Source organism: Narcine bancroftii, chromosome 9 (genome assembly GCF_036971445.1).
Source record: "Narcine bancroftii isolate sNarBan1 chromosome 9, sNarBan1.hap1, whole genome shotgun sequence".
Classification (NCBI taxonomy): domain Eukaryota; kingdom Metazoa; phylum Chordata; class Chondrichthyes; order Torpediniformes; family Narcinidae; genus Narcine; species Narcine bancroftii.
The window spans coordinates 94,167,138-94,177,877 of NC_091477.1; the positions used below are offsets into that span (position 1 = coordinate 94,167,138).

General features: G+C 41.3%; 1 long non-coding RNA gene across 1 annotated transcript; it reads right to left on the reverse strand.

Annotated features, from left to right (window-relative positions):
* Window positions 1-3,681: 3,681 nt before the first annotated feature.
* On the reverse strand, window positions 3,682-6,516 carry LOC138743032 (uncharacterized). The gene is made up of 2 exons (XR_011344610.1): window positions 6,434-6,516; window positions 3,682-4,153 (listed from the first exon to the last, which is right to left on the reverse strand). It is a non-coding gene; the product is annotated as an uncharacterized lncRNA (long non-coding RNA).
* Between the last annotated feature and the right edge of the window lie 4,224 nt (window positions 6,517-10,740).

A 10,740-nucleotide genomic window follows, 5' to 3' on the forward strand; every position in this document is an offset into this window, starting at 1 on the left:
GGTATAGGTACCACAAGACTCACACCACCAAGTTCAGGAACAGCTCCACCATCAGACTCCTCAACAACAAACTCAATCAGGGAATCATTTAAGGACTCTTAATTTTGCACTTCATTGTTTGTCTTTTTTCTCCTCTCTGTACTGATGTTAGTTTTTACATTGGTTTACATGTGTACATTATGTACAGTTTTTTTTTGGCCTACCAATTAGTGATAATTCTGCCTGGCCCACAGGAAAAAGAATCTCAGGGTTGTATGTGATGTCATGTATCTACTCTGACAGTACTTCTGACTGCTTTGAATTATTGTGGGCACTCATGTCCAAGTTATTTATTGCATTTTTTGCACTGCATTATTTATTATGTGAATCCAAATATCCAAAGGACCAATATATAGAACTGCAACAAATGCAGGAGACAAGAGACTTGCAAGGAGCCATCCCTGGGGTTAGGACTGTTCTACCTTCTTCTGGTGCAATTACCCATTTCACACTTCCCTGATTGCAATGCTGGCATCTGCAGACGCTGAGGATTGTACTGAGGTAGAGACAATCAATTCCCGGCATGAAATGACATCATCTGACGCCATCGTTGAGCTGATTTCGCTTTCACACTTGGCACTTTAAAGGCCGATTGGCGTTTGATTTCTGGGTTCACTTGCAAGTGTGAAAGGGGCTAAAGGCTTCTAGTGCTGAAATCTGATGAGATCTGTTGGGGAAGATCTGGAAAAACAGAACCAGAGGAACCCAAAGAGGGCAGATGGAGTAAGAATGGAGGGGAAATGGATGAAGATAAGTGGAGAGGAGAATAAAAATGGAATAGGAGAAAAAAAGGGGGAAAGAACAGAAGTAGCTGGGAAGAAGACAGAGGGAACTCATGAGCAGAAATAGGAAAATGCCAACTTTTCAAGTCCTTGTCCTCAACTTGGGCCATCCTTACTCACACTGATTACAGCCTTATTCATTTCGAAACAGATACAAAAAAGCAAGTTTTGTTAGTCACTAGTGTTTAACTGTGAACTTTCTATCACCTTTGCTACCCAAATTATTCTGTGGTTCATCAGCCACAAGAGATCAAGTGATTTACCAGCAATGTCATGAGATGTGTGTGGTATTTTGCAAATTTGCAAGGCGGAGAAGTATATTATGGTGGTTAAGGAGGACAGCCAGTGCATCTACAGAGTTGCAATGGAGAGGGTGCAGAGGAGGTTCACCTGGGATAGAGCACTTTAGACAGAGGAGAAATAGAACAGGCAAGGGATGTTTTCCTGGGAGCTGAGGAGACACCTGATGGACATTAAAATTCTGATGCCCATGGAGAGAATGGATAGTATGAAACATTGCCCCAAGCAGGTACCTAAGACCATTGAAATAAAACTAAATATAAGGGGTAGGAGGTTTAGAGGGGATCTGGGAAGATTTTCTTTTCACTTAGTATGATCGAAGATTACAACCTGCCTGAGGTAAAAGGCAAAAAAAATTCTCACTATATCAAAATGAGCACTTAAATTGAACAAACTGAGAAAGCTATTGCAACGGTATGTACTAATACAGCCACAGCACAGGGCTGCATTCCCACCAGCCGACTGCAGGAAGACCACCTGGTAGGCTGACTCCACCTAGCTGGCTGTCAGTCACTGACCTGCATATAGACTTGAGCCGACCCTTCCTGGGCAAGACACATGTGGAGCTACCGAGACTATCGAGTTTAAGTGGATTAAAGCCTGTTGTTTTGTGTCTGTTTGCCGCACCACAGCGCACCACACAGAGTAAATTAATAAAATATATGTTTAAAGAGGGGGAAATAAGATTATGTAGTTTTGGTCACTTTTCACAAGCAGACATCACATTATAGAAACAGAGACATAAACAGACAGAAAAAAGAACAGAAAGAGAGAGAGAGAGAGGGGGAAATAAAAGCTGCAACAGTCAGTGAAGAGCCTGCTAAAGATCCCTTTTCAAGATGGGTTTTGAGTTCCAAGTTCAGCCTATTTGAAATCTCTGTAGTGACTAGTTGTTGTGTTTCTCCTGAAATAGGAGAAAAGAAGAACTTTGGGGTAACTGAAAGAAGACACTTCAGCTGCTAATTGAAGGAAATCAGTTTGCATGTCCAACAACATCTCTGTGCACCCACCAAAGACCTTCCTGACTGTTAACAACTTAAGTTAAGGCACCAGAGCCTTTTAAATGTAATGACTGTTTAATTTTGTGCACAGTATTGAAAAGTGCCTGACACCAGAGAACTTGGAGAAGTGAACAGTAAATGACTGGACAGTGGAAAAGAACTATCTGAACACACACACACACACACACACACACACACACACACACACACACACACACACACACACACACACACAGAATTAGGACGGGTCAAAGTTAAGTAACTTAACAGTGATAAGTTAAATATTGATCTTATTATTCTGTATTAAGACAATAAAACCAGTTTTGTTTAAGTAGCCATTGTCTTGGTGAATTTCTTTTGCTGCTGGTTTTTGAGTCCTTAGGATGTAACAATAAAGACAAAGTGCTAGAAAAGAGAGTGTGGTAGATGATGTAAAAAAAATGCCTTGAAGACGTTTCTTTTCTACCATTGGACTACCTGCAGAACAACACATAGGTCCTGGTGTCTTAATTAGTCTTGGTTGTACAGGGTACAATTTATGAATTTTCAGATAAACCAAAGCTAGGATAAGTAGATATGGACTTCAGGAGGGGATAGACAGGCTTAAGGACTGAGTGTTCAAAGGGCAGCAGGTTATCACAGTGCAACGCTGTTACAGCACCAGCGATTGGGAGTTTGAATCCCACGCTTTCTACAAGAAGTTTGCGTATTCTCCCTGTGTCTGTGTGGCTTTTCCCTAGGGCTCTGGTTTCCTCACATCCTTCAAAACGTACCAGGGGTTGTAGGTCAATTGTGTGAGATTTGGCAGCACAGGCACATGGGCCGAAAGGGCCTGTTATCATGCTGTATGTCTAAATTTAAAATTTAAATTTAATATGACAGATGAATGTAATGCAGCCAGCAAAACGGCAAGTGTTGCAGTTCAGTAGGAAAGGCGACGTCGACTAGTGGCCAATTTGATTGAAGTAAGTGCAAGGTATGGTGGAAAAATGGAATGAAAATATAAAGCAAGATCATGAGCTTTATGCATGCAGCTCATGCAGTTCACTGCATTTCAGGGCTTTGTCTGTTCTCAAGGCCTTTGGGAGGATATAGAGGAGATATACTGGAATGGTGTAAGGGACGAGAACCTTAATTAGCTACAATCATGTGTTCAAAAATCTGGAGCAGATAGAGAGAGGGATCTGACAGAGGCATTAGATACCAATGGGGTAGGTTCAGGCACAGTGAAAGGAAGGAAACTGCTCCATTTGCAAGACAGTATAGAACCCAAAGGAAGTGAATGAAGGAAATTGAGAAGGAACCAAGAATTCATGAGGAGAAACTTCTAAGGAGCAAGTCATGAGAATCAAGAAATCATTTGTTGAGGTGGAGACCGAAGCAGCAATGAAGGCAGTGGTTTTAAAAAAAAACCTTCATTTTAGCATAAGTAAGAATTGGCTGCTGCCTGATTGGACCAAAAGAGGACTTCTTGCCATTTATATTGCAAGCTCCCATTTTACAAACCAGCCAGAGGCCTGCTTTTCTGCATCTACCCATATCAGAGCAGAGGAGTCCTATAACTGGGCACTTCTATTTAATGTTCTCTCTCATTCCCCTGCCATTCATTTCACAATGCTCTGTAGGACTACATAATTTTGTAATGAATCTCCGAAGCTGGTTCCACTTGATCTACTATCGGATCCTTTGGAGACAATCTTGACTTGCTGAGAGTCCACAGGCATTAGTGAAAGCAGCTTTGACTGGGCTATTAACCTCCTATGTGGGTCTATGGCAGAGGCTTTTATTCATTGCTGAGTGATGAACTGTGAGTGGGTTTTGGGTCACTAGAGACATGCTGCAGTGTCTATGTGATCCACCAACTCCTGTTCTCAGATACTAAGAGTGACAATGCTCTAGAAGTTTTATACCCAGGTAGTCTCCAGTGCAAACAAAATTACTGGGCCAAAATTCACCAAGTCACTGTTGCCAGAATTCTCGCTGGAGTTGTGGGCCATGAGAGGGTATTTGATTTCCAATAGAATTTCCTTTCTGGAGAGTGGAGAAGAAGAAGTGTTCAGTAATATAAAGGAGAAAAAATTCTAATCACTGACTATGATACTTGGGTGTGGTGCACATCTGTGTACCATATGTGTCAGTACAAACCACCATGGGACCACACGTGACTCTTCCATTATTTGCCAAAGCATCTTATAAAGCAGCATAATTCAGATATGTCCAGATTAATGGTGGCTTTTAGGCCACCCAATTAAGGCATGATTTTTGGTACCTTATCTGAGTCTGGTAAAATACAAGCTCTCACATACATATGCATACAATTGCAAAGAGGGTATCTGGTGTGCAGCCAGGATTCCACAATGCAAAATTCACCTTCAGGTGAGCCATGATGTTCTGGTCTGTTGTGAACTTCATAAGATTATAATCCAAACCTTGAATTAAGGGCAATGAACTGTAATGAGCTATCTTTGCAGACAGCAACATTGAAAATTTTGAAGAGAGAGACCACAGGATGTGCACTGCCATCAAGTAGGGCTACAGTATCTGCCAACTGAGGAATTTGTAATTAATCACCTGGTTTTTGGGCCCACACAAGAAATATACATTTGATGTCTTTTTCTTTTACTTTAACATTTCAACTCCTCCCAATCCCTGAACTCGAGCATGGAAGGAATGGCAGTTTGTGGACAAATTAATTGTGCAATAAAATTCAGTGAAATGTTTTGGATTGCCAAACTTAAATACAATTTTTAAAAAGTAAAATTTTTGATGCAGCATTATATTTATGCACTTAATTCGTTATAAAAATCAGTACTTACACCCATTTTTGCTCATATATGCATTTCATGCAAAAATTTCATCAGCTCATGCAAAGGATTATTGCGGCAGAAATAGCCCACATTTATATGCTGCATTATAATGCCTCTGCCTTTTGCGGGAACAACAATTGTCTTAAATGATAGACTGCTAGTGATAAGGTCTGGACATGATTGACCCAGCATGCACATACATTTCAACCTGTGCATGAAGTGACTACATCTGGCAATTAGTCGCAGAAGGAGTAAATTAACCTGTGCGGGCTACATCTTTTTCTGGTGCAGCTGTGCATGCCATCTGCTCTGCATATGTCATATTGCATTGTTACCAGATAATGTTACACTGGAGCTCTGCACAATGAAACTATTGCCCATCAGCTGTGGAGTCCTTTTTGGAACTTTATCAAGTATTTGATCACTGCCTTTCCACTATCACTCTGTGGCCACTCAGAAACATTGTTCATTGAGACACATGCAAGGAACAGAGCATCCTGTAGCGGCAGCTACACTGCTAACTGAAGGATCGCACAACCAGACGGGTTGAGTTCAGTGAGCAAAAACTGATTTATTACAGACTGCCTGGCTGATCTTATACTCCCAGCTTGGACCTGGCTGAGAACCGCGCTGGGGCATCACGTGGGTCCCCAAGCACGGGGTTCTGAGCCTGGTGCCGAGGTCGGGAGGAAACTCCCCCGACGGCACCATTTTGGCCGGCTGCCCCACCGCGTGTGTGACAAGTGGGGCCAGTTCGCCTGCCTAATGGTGTACCGCCACAATGCAATGGTTTTTTGCATTTGACTATCAAAATTTATTACTTGTACATGTTGCTGTTTCCTGATTCACTTAAGATTATGTAGGAAAAACCTAACAAGACCAAGAGACACACGACTCTCAAGTCTGCTCTGCCATTCATATCATGTCTGATATATTTTTCATCTCAATCCTATTCTCTTGCCTTCTCCCCATAACTTTTGATATCTTTATTAATCAAGAATTTATCAACCTCTGCTTTAAATATACCCAAAGATTTGGCCTCCACAGATTCACTACACTTTGGCAGAAGAAATTTCTCCTCATCTCTGTTCTAAACGGATGTCCTTTTATTGTGAGACAATGCCCTCTGGTTCTTCACCCTCCCATTATTAGAAACATCTTCTCCATATCCTCTCTATCCAGTCCTTCTAATATTCAGAAGTTTTCTCTGTGATCCCGCTTCATCATTCTAAACTCAAGCGACTAGAGCCATCAAACATTCCTCATACATTAACTCTCTTATCCCTGGATAATTTTCATAAATCTTCTCTCCATCCTCTCCAAAGCCAGCACATCCTTCCTTAGATATGGGGCTCGAAACTGCTCACAATATTTCAAACATCATACATGATAGCTAAAGTCCAAAAGGCCTCTACATCTGTCTACATAACCAATGTAATGTTGCTGATATGGAGTCAGAGGTTAAGTCAAGTTCTAAGTATTAACAATGCTTGTCTTTACTTACCATACACTCTGCTCTAAAGAGCAAGTTTAATTTCAGCTTGGCTTTCTATGATATGGATTACAGACTGGAATCACAAACAGCCATTCATGTTGCCCAGCAACATAGATTTTAACAAGATGATATCAATAGTATTTGATGTCATCCAATTGGCATGTTCTTATCTTTACCCCATAGTACAAACGGAACCATCTCTGCTGATTAACTTTCAAATACCTGGACTGAACATTATACAAGCTATTCTGTGTACCAATAAAAGTGGGATTTAATTCTACATTGAACCAGGGTTCAAAAGACTGAGTCAAAATTTCATTACCAATCTGCACTTTCTTCATACTGCAACACATCAAGGAGGACATTTATTAGTAAGTATCTAGTTACTAGGCAATGATTCTATCCACTATGATTATTTCAGTTGGATTACAATATGCCATAAGATTCAGGAAAAGGATATGTCTCCAATTGTGATTTCCTGTCCAGGAATGTATGATCTCGCACAGAGTTGGCAACACAATAATTGAAGTTGCCAGTATTATAACAGTGTGCTTTAAGAGTACATCATTGTTTTCTCATATACAATTGAGACTTCAAGGAGGTACAGAATTATACTGAATTTGTTTCAATAGGCATTTGATGTACATGAAAGAACATGGAAACATTATGTAAATGTACACAGTGCAAATATGCCATTTGATCCATCTGGTCCATGCTGGTATTTACACTGCACACAAGCTTCTTATCTTTATTCATTTCACCCTATTTAGATTTCCATGAAGTACTTCAATAGAATGTCACTTTTCAAATTAATCAATAATTTCGGGCCACGCAGAGGAGAACAACACTGAAATCCACAAAACTAAGAGCAGAGTGAAGGAAGAAGGCTGGAACATTCACAATTTATATTAATGGTTTTGACTTAGGTAGTGCGGGATTGAAATAATTCTGTTTCTTTTGACTACTTTGCAAAGCAAAATACTTTTTGTTTTCAAAATCTGCAGATTAATCTTCAATGAAATGGATAGATTCACAGGAGAGAGACCTGCAACAAGTTACAAGCATGTTATCAATTTGGTCAGAAAAAACAAAAGATATTTCATAATGTTTGAAAAACAATATTCTAAATAAGGTTGAGGAATTATAGAATTTCAGAGTGCAAATATATAAATCACAAAGGAGTGATGCCTCTTTAATAAGGCAAAATATGAGAAAAATATGTTCTGGCCTTATTTATGGAGTGACAAAAATGAAAAATAGAAACCTTAATTGAATCTTAATTTATCTTTAGTTACATTGCTGTGTATAGCTCTGATTATTAAATTATGGAAATAATAGAGATGCAAATAGTGTTTACAGGAACGATGTCAGAATACTATGTCATGCTATCAGGACACCTGAACCATGTGGAGTTTCATTTCTCTGGAAAAGGAAACCCAATGGGTGACTGAATTAATGCTTTAAAAGAATGAAAGGTGTTGATTGCATGGATGTGCGGTAGATCAAGATCATGAATCAACAATGAAGAAATCAAATCAACAACTAAGAAATGAGGGGGAACTTCTTTACTCAGAGAGTGGTAGCCGTGTGGAATGATCTTCCGGGAGAAATAGTGGCGGCGGAGTCAATTGTATTATTTAAGAAAAGGTTGGACAGGTATATGGATGAGAAGAAGATGGAGGATTATGGGCATTGTGCAGGGAGGTGGGACTAGAAAGGGGTGTTTGGTTCGGTGCGGACTAGAAGGGCCTAATGGCCTGTTTCCGTGCTGTAATTGTGTTATATATGTTATATATATATATATATATATAAAACAAAGGACTCTACATCACCTTTGTTGACCTCACCAAAGCCTTCGACACCGTGAGCAGGAAAGGGCTTTGGCAAATACTAGAGCGCATCGGATGTCCCCCAAAGTTCCTCAACATGATTATCCAACTGCACGAAAACCAACAAGGTCGGGTCAGATACAGAAATGAGCTCTCTGAACCCTTCTCCATTTACAATGGCGTGAAGCAAGGCTGTGTTCTCGCACCAACCCTCTTTTCAATCTTCTTCAGCATGATGCTGAACCAAGCCATGAAAGACCCCAACAACGAAGACGCTGTTTACATCCGGTACCACACGGATGGCAGTCTCTTCAATCTGAGGCGCCTGCAAGCTCACACCAAGACACAAGAGAAACTTGTCCGTGAACTACTCTTTGCAGACGATGCCGCTTTAGTTGCCCATTCAGAGCTAGTTCTTCAGCGCTTGACGTCCTGCTTTGTGGAAACTGCCAAAATGTTTGGCCTGGAAGTCAGCCTGAAGAAAACTGAGGTCCTCCATCAGCCAGCTCCCCACCATGACTACCAGCCCCCCCACATCTCCATCGGGCACACAAAACTCAAAACGGTCAACCAGTTTACCTATCTCGGCTGCACCATTTCATCAGATGCAAGGATCGACAATGAGATAGACAACAGACTCGCCAAGGCAAATAGCGCCTTTGGAAGACTACACAAAAGAGTCTGGAAAAACAACCAACTGAAAAACCTCACAAAGATAAGCGTATACAGAGCCGTTGTCATACCCACACTCCTGTTCGGCTCCGAATTTAATGGTCCTCTACCGGCACCACCTACGGCTCCTAGAACGCTTCCACCAGCGTTGTCTCCGCTCCATCCTCAACATCCATTGGAGCGCTTTCATCCCTAACGTCGAAGTACTCGAGATGGCAGAGGTCGACAGCATTGAGTCCACGCTGCTGAAGATCCAGCTGCGCTGGATGGGTCACGTCTCCAGAATGGAGGACCATCGCCTTCCCAAGATCGTGTTATATGGCGAGCTCTCCACTGGCCACCGTGACAGAGGTGCACCAAAGAAAAGGTACAAGGACTGCCTAAAGAAATCTCTTGGTGCCTGCCACATTGACCACCGCCAGTGGGCTGATAACGCCTCAAACCGTGCATCTTGGCGCCTCACAGTTTGGCGGGCAGCAACCTCCTTTGAAGAAGACCGCAGAGCCCACCTCACTGACAAAAGGCAAAGGAGGAAAAACCCAACACCCAACCCCAACCAACCAATTTTCCCTTGCAACCGCTGCAATCGTGTCTGCCTGTCCTGCATCGGACTTGTCAGCCACAAACGAGCCTGCAGCTGACGTGGACTTTTTACCCCCTCCATAAATCTTCGTCCGCGAAGCCAAGCCAAAGAAAAGAATATGTTAAATAATAAACCAGAAGAAACTTCTTTACACAGACAGTGGTGAAACTATTGAATTCATTGTAATGTTGATCAATATATGGCATATCCCATATATTGTAACGGGAGCTCTCGCAACCCGCAGAGAGCAGGGAGACACAGCGCTCCCGTGGGGTACAACCGCTCAGTCTGACTGCTGTCAGCTCTGTACAGGCTTTAAATGACCTGTTAAGGATCCAACAGTAGTATTTTAAATCCAAGACCGCAGGGTCTGCGCCCAAGATGATCAGCAGCAGGCCATGAGGGGTTACAGACTTTGAGGAAGCAGAGTACTGGCGCGAGGCACCAGTAAACAGGGAGACCACACCACCAACTGAGAAGGAGAAGCAGAGGAGATGACCCACAGTATGGTGATCATAGCAGCAGACCAGTGAGTGGTTCTTCAACTGAGGAACACAGGTGGCAGATTGTTGGTGACTCAAGGAGAGGAACCCACTCAGGCTGAGGGGAGCTAGAGACTGCAAAAAAAAGTTTGAAAACAAGGAATTCACAGATCCAGGCAAAGGTGGGAAACTGATCTAAATGTTAGTATTGGGGAGAAAAATTGGTTGGAACTGTGTCATGATAGTATGACAAATACAATAAATGTTAGATATAGATTGGTTCAATACAACTTTTTCCATCAATTATATCTTAACACACAGAAATTAAAGAGACTGAAATGAGATTTATCAGATCAATGGTTCAGGTGTAATCAAAAGATAGGTACTTTTTTTTTACATTTCTCTTGGTCATGTTCAAAATTGAGACCTTGGAAGGAATTCGGAGTATTTTTAGAATGGGTTACTAAAGTTAAATTTCCTCAAGATCCAATGCTTATCTTACTGGGTAATATATCTGGAATAAGGCCAAACTGAAATTAAATATGTTTCAAAAGAAATTCATGAAAATTGCATTAGCAGTTGCAAAAAAATGTATAGCAGCATCATGGAAATCTGATTTGCATTTAGGAATGGATAGATGGCATGCTGAAATACATTGGTGTATACCACGAGAAAATTGCATATAATTTAAGAAAAAAAAAGATATTTTCTTAAAAGTATGGTGCCCATATTTACATATTGTAGGTATTA